Consider the following 7000-nt stretch of genomic DNA (forward strand, 5'->3'; position numbering starts at 1 on the left):
CGAAACGTTTCATTAAAGAAGAACCCGTCCAGAGGACCTGTACTATTTTTTTCTTTTTGATTTGTTACCTGGATTACTGAGATGCATCAGGATACTTTAATTCATATTATATATAACTGTGTGTGTGCATATTTAAATCTATAAAATCAGCAGCTAACCAAAACATTTGCTTAGCGGGTGCTAGTTAAAAATACATCTTCACCAACACTAAACCATTACATGTACAAAATAAGCAGAAGGCCGCTAACACTCACTGCTAACCCTTGTTGCACTGTAAGGCCCAGCCTGGCTTTAATCCCATGTTTGCAGTGCATTAGTTCTTATGACCCAGTTCCATCCTGGTTTCTGGAACACCAAGACCCTGGTTCTAACTGGGCCAGTGTTCTGACAGAAAGAAACTCATTGGAATGGCAACCCTCAGGCCATGTGCTGCAATAAAACTCACATAAKTGCACATGCATGAAATTCCAACCATCATTCACCTCCGACAAGCGTCACACAGATTAAATTAATCTGACATGAATCGTTTGCAGTGTTTGTGATGTTTCACAAGTTTAACCACACAACAATAGTAGCAAGCTACCACGCAGCAGCAACAAGCTAATATTAGCTACCATTAGCTTAATGTTTCATGTCGACCTGCCTTTTTAAACATCATGCTGCTGGATGATTGGATACGCTCTTCGGTACGTTTCCTTCAATGTTTGGTGCAGTTCATTATTGTCAGAAATAAAATGAAATAAGATTTGTGTGTTTCTGCAAAAAATGCCTGCTTTGTTTTCTTCAAGCTGAAGACTGGTGGGACTGACACAAATCTGTTGATGTTAGTTTGTTCATTAGCTGCTTGTGGACTTAAATTTGGTAAAAGCTAATTGACGGGAATCTAACGGTTCGACAAAAGTTTTCAAAGTTAGCAAAAAAGCTAATCTGCTAAACAGAAAATTAGCTCTGCTGTTAGCTGATCAGTGAAACCATGCCCAGCACTAAGAATAAAAAAACCTTTATTTATTTATTTTATTTTCTGAATGTGAGGACATTTAAACAAAGAAATAAATACTTTGCTAGGGAGTAATACATAATACAACCCAGTATATTTACCTGGTACTTATTGGGTAAAAACAGGTCAAAAGTTTGGACACACCTTCTCTTTCAAAGAGTTTTCTTTATTTTCTTGACTATGAAAATTGTAGATTCACACTGAAGGCATCAAAACTATGAATTAACACATGTGGAATTATATATTTAACACAACAGTGTGAAACAACTGGAAATATGTCATATTCTAGGTTCTTCAAAGTAACCACCTTGCTTTGGTTACTGGTTCACACACACTCTTGGTATCCTCTTATATGGACCCTGTACATCTGGAGACCACTCAAAATGTGTGTTGTGTTTGTGTTTAACAAGTATTTCTCCTCCTAACAACCATTTTGATGATAAATATCTAAATCAGCTGCTGCCTTTTCTTTCCTGTTGTATTAAGGAAACTTTCAGGTGCTCAGATCTCAAATGCAGCTTCCTGTTGAGTAAAACAATAACGGTATTGAAAGGAATATGGGTGTGGGAGTCCTTACGAACGAGGCTGCATGATGATGTCACCTTTTCACATCTTCAGCAGCCTATTATTATTATTATTACTGAAAAACAAGCTTCAGAAAGTCCAGTCTCAATGGAGTGGACTTCCACCACACCAGTCCACCCATTACACAAGGACAGGACGTAGCACTTCTGCAAACTGATTTACATCTAAATAAATACGGCCCGAGACGAAACAATGTGCAGACCCGAAGGAGGAACAGGCGTCACTCTCTGCCCGGCGAGTTCGATTTATATCAGCCGATGGAGGGCCAAGCTGCAGGGCACGATAAGACGGGAGGGACCGCTGAGTTAAAGCATTGTGCTGCTGCTCTGGTTTGCTGGCACAATCTGAAATGAACACAAAGGAACTGAAGCGGGACACCGCGACATGAAACAACAAAGTGTTAGCATGAACGTATACGAGCCCTGTGGTTTCAGAAAAAAAGCCTTTTTTCACTCAGGTAAATTTAAAGGGTGATACCAGGTTATTTCCCCTRAGTCAGTGAGATTAAATCATTATCTGTTGCTTGATGTTCGATTGTTGGAGGACGTTGATTAGATGTGAGAGCCTTTTTACAGGAACAACATGCACCTGTTGACCTTAACATGTTTCTCTATTTTACTGAAAGTTGTTTTTGACACCTGAAAACATCTGTTTACTTAAGAAAAAGTTAGTTTTGGGCTGTGGCCTCCGAAGGACCCGGCCTACCCGGTCTAGGTGGGTGAAGGCCGGAAAAAAGGCTGTGAATTTGGACGGTCTAGTCTCCCATCCTCACCCCGGCGTACGTCATGTCGCCTATCTGTGACGATGCTAAACAAAAGAAAACTTAAAGGAAATTAGGAAAATATCAATATATTAGTGTTTTTAGTATCACAAAACAATAAAATTAACTTAAAAGGTAATATTTGAAGAGCTAATTGACCGCCGTAAGTGCATGTTTATTTCGCGTTTTTTTTCTGACAAAAATAATATTTAAAACACGTCTATAATGACAAAAGTATTAACAAAGGATCCATCCGACCTGTCCTTCGATTCGGGCCAAAGGAAGGACGCATTTGTCGGCCATATTGGAGGAGTCTTCGGTTTGGGACGGCCTTCATCGCGGCGCTGTGACGTATGCAGCCGACGAATTCGGCCTTTGGAGAACCCAGCCCACTGTTTTGGACACAGCCATTATTAGCTTGGGCGCTAACACCATTTATCACTTTATATTATCTAGGAAGCTAATAGCTAACACTATATAATGTATATGTGGTGTTAGCTCCAAAGCTAATGTTAGCACCAGAGCTATTACCATATAAATGTGGTGTCAGGTAGCATGAAAGCTAAAAGGCTAAAAGGTGAGGTTCTCCTTCCATGAAGCAGCTCGGTTGTCCTCCATTTTAGTTTTCAGTTTCAGTTATTTCTGCATCCTCTTTTTGTCAATGTGCTCTGTTTGAAATTAAAATGGCTGAACATCAGACATTGTCCAAAAACAATGTTCAAGCTGGATAAAGTGCGCACTGGAGCACCTTGTAACCCAGAATTCTCTGCAGCATAAATAACGTCTTATTTGTTTGTAATTTTTTTATAAAAACTAAACAGCCTAGAGTAGGTTTACACTCTTGTTTTTATAGTTGAATTAAATGTTATTAAATAATGTGTAAAGTTACGACTAATCAGAGTTCCCTAAAAGCTGCAGAGCAGAGCAGGTGAGCTCGGCGGGCCGACAGGAAGATATATTTTGTGTCTGCAGGTTTGTTGAAGTCTGGGCACCATCAGTGGGGTTCAGGCAGTAATTGGTCGTGACTGAAACGTCCCCTCACACACATGTTCTCAGGAGAATGGGATCAACACCTTACAGGTGTCGGCCCACGGTCCCATCGCAGTGCTGATATGACTTCTGGAAAAACCTCTGTAGGCGACGCTCATGTGGGGCCCAGGAGAGGATGCAGCCTTAAAGCTTCACCTCTTTGATAAATCTGTTTATCTTACAGATGTTTCTCTAAAGTTGAATCAAGAAACATAACGTATCGTCAAGCAGGAAGAATAAATGATTCCTGAATGTTCCAGAATCCAACATGGYACCCAAAGGAGGACAGCCGGTGCTCTTAATGCTAACTCAGCAGTGGGTACAGCTCATCAAAATGTTAGCTTCGCTAACAACTCATCCACTAAACAAGAATCTTAGCTTGAAGAAGCTAACGCTAACGGCTAAGACGGTTGTTAGTTTGATTCTGTTGGTTTAATTTGAAGGTGGGTGGGATCATCTAGAAACCGACCAATCCAAACCTGAGTTATAGCCCTGTCTAATGTGATACTTCCAGTGTAACCCTTTCAGAATAAAAGCATTTCTTTGATGGACTTTGTATCTTTATAAATACTGTTTAAAGTTAATCAAACATTACTTTCTCTACAATATTTTAAACTAGTTAATTTTTGTATTTACAAATTGTTAAATGAGCCTGGTTCTGCTGGAGSTTTCTTCCTGATTAGCAGGGAGTTTTTCCTCTCCACCGTTTGCTCAGGATGGGAGACTGTGATGAAGTGATTCAACACAATCTGCTGCTTTCTTCTTTACATTATTCTTTTTATCTACAGTGTCCTGAGACAACGTATGTTGGGACTTGGWGCTGTAGAAATAAACTTGAAACTTGAACTTAAAATGACGTTTTATTTATTTTTGATGCTCTTATTTTGAAGTTTAGCTAATAAAGATGCTACACACACGATGGCTGACACGTCCAGCACTGCTTGTAAGAGATCGTTTTTATTTATTTTGTAATAAAATGCATTAAAATAGAAAGTTTAGTGTAGTTAAAATGAGTTGAAGTTAATATATCTGCTAAGGTTCCCAAAGTTAGCGATAAAGCTAAGAACTGTGTCCACCACTGCAATATGTCTTCAAATGAATAAAACTAATTTCTAATGATGATTATTTTTATAAACTCTGTGCTTAAATGAGTAATTCTTTATTATATAAAGATTTAATAAGAAAAAGATCCAGATAATGTAAAAGAAGGTTCAAAGAACACCCCGCCATAATAAAACTCTGCTCTTATTGTTGTTTTAAAGGTGAAAAACTCCACTGCCGTCTATCCATAGCATAGTTTATCAGTCAGGGTCAAGCAGGGATTTAGGACAGGGCRTTAGGGAATGCACTTAGTCGAGGTGCTGCAGCTCTGTTAGTGGGGCTCGGGGGGTGTGGGTCAAAAATGTCCGGTTTCCACGCATCCAGCGGTCTGGACGCTCCGTCGCCACGGGGCCTTGCCCAGGAGACGCTCCTAAATCCTCCCGACGAAGTTGGGATTTCAAAATAGCACCAAATGTCAAAAGGGCGCTTGATAAGACGGCTGAGAGACGAGCCCCTCGCCTGGTCTGAGGTGAGCTGCGAGGTGACGAGGAGCCGCCGTGAAGACACAAAGAGTGGTGGTGACAGCAGCCTCTGGCCTCAGTGCAAAGAAAGGAGCTCCCTTTAACGGGACCAATTCAGAGTCYTTTTTAATTTAAGTGTTTTCTTCACAGAGCAGATGAAAACTGCTGCAGCAGGAACTACTTTCTTATAAAATCCCCGTCTGTCTGCCTCCTGCAGTGGCAATCTTTGTTTCATGCTCTTGTATTTTTAGGAGAAGCTATTATTGTTGCGCTCTCCTGTTGCTTGGGTGCCCCAGGATGTGTTCAAGGTCAGTATTCCTGTTTGTGGTTATTATTCTACTGGAAGAAAAGGCCCCTCACCCACAATGCTCAGGGTTTGGTGGGTTTCCTGCTGCTTGTTTGTCTTCTTCAGATACAAATATAGCTGACGTGGCAGCAAAATGACACTATTATAGAAAAGAAACCAAACTGAAACATTCAGCTGCYCATTTTCACAATTTCTTACTGGTTTGGGATCAGAGGCCCTTAAAATAAGGACTGATTGTTGTGAGTCAGTCTGAGCTACCACACACAAATCTGACCTAATGATTGAGCAATGAGTTGTTTAGCTGTGACGGCCATCTTGAACTGGGGACGACTCCAAACGTTAATCAACCAACAACTCTCAAATGGTGAGAGAAACGAAGCTAACAAACTAACGAGCGTGGGGCTGATGAGAGAAGTGGCTGCAGCTGTGACAGGAAGCAGGTGTAGATCAGAAACTGACGGTGGAAACAGACGAACAAAAACCAAATAACAGGATTACAAAATGCAGAAAACTGGTGTAAAATGTAAAAAATGTCACATTTTCATTATTTAGCTCACTGTGCTTACACTTTACTAATTTTTATTAAATGTTCCATTTAAATGTTAAACCCTAAATCTAAATGTAAAACTTAAAGCTTACATTTAAGTATTTCTGAATGGAACACAGCCTTTGTTGTTGGTGCATGGCTTTTATTGTGATGTCATCAACATGCGACAATTAGCAAGCACTAACACTGCTAATGCTGCTGAAGAGGGTTTTTAAATTTTAAATTTAAAATATGTACATTGAAGATAAGATGGACACTGGCTGCAGCATGTTTGATGTTTRGTAGAGAAGTGTTAGCAACATTAGCAGTGTTAGCAGTGTTTTTTGTCGCAGGATGATGACATCATTAAAAAACGGCAAAGGCTGGTTCCATTTTGAAATGTGTGAATTTAAACTTTGCCACATTTACATTTCACTTTTACATTTAGATTTAGGGTTAAACATTTAACATTTAAATCTAACATTTAGTAAAAATTAGCAAATGTAAGAACAGTGAGCTAAATAACAATAAAATGTTAGAAGAAATGTTTAACTCAAAGTGAGATAAATAATGAAAATGAGTTAGTGAGACTTAACGTTTTATTTTACACTTAGTGCTTCGTATAAAACATAAAAACCAAACAAAACATAAAGTAAACATAAACCAAAATAAATAAAACCTGCTGAAAGCTTGTTGACGTGAACAAACTCAGGTCTTAAATAATGTCACAGACGGTTGTTTTGCACTCAGGCAGGTGTTTTGGTGCCTGAAGGGTCCTTCACCTTGTTGTGAGGGTCCTTCAGTCACACAAACATTGTTGGAGTTTGTTACAACCGTTTCACTTTGAAAATAATTAAACAAAAGAAAGGAAGAGAAGCTCTACACAATATTCTTCAAGTAAAAAGTTTGAAATATCTGTGGCAGTTTTCAGGACGGACTCAGGGAACGCGTTAAAACTGTTTAAATTTCACTACTTGTACAATAAAATAAACATATTTGATAAAACATTTATTATAAATTTGGATTTTATTTACTGTTTCAGCTGTTATTTTTTCAATCAAATCCTAAATCTCACTTCTCCTCYTGCATGTGAATTCCCCTGGTTTAATGAAACACTAACAGTTGATCCTGTTACAACATGAGATGAAACATGTTTTAAATTTACATTCATTGTTTTTATCATAAACCTCATCAAGATGTTTGTTAACAGAAACAAGTGAAGTCTGTTGAACTG

This window comes from Austrofundulus limnaeus, unplaced genomic scaffold (genome assembly GCF_001266775.1).
Source record: "Austrofundulus limnaeus strain Quisiro unplaced genomic scaffold, Austrofundulus_limnaeus-1.0 Scaffold129, whole genome shotgun sequence".
Lineage (NCBI taxonomy): Eukaryota > Metazoa > Chordata > Actinopteri > Cyprinodontiformes > Rivulidae > Austrofundulus > Austrofundulus limnaeus.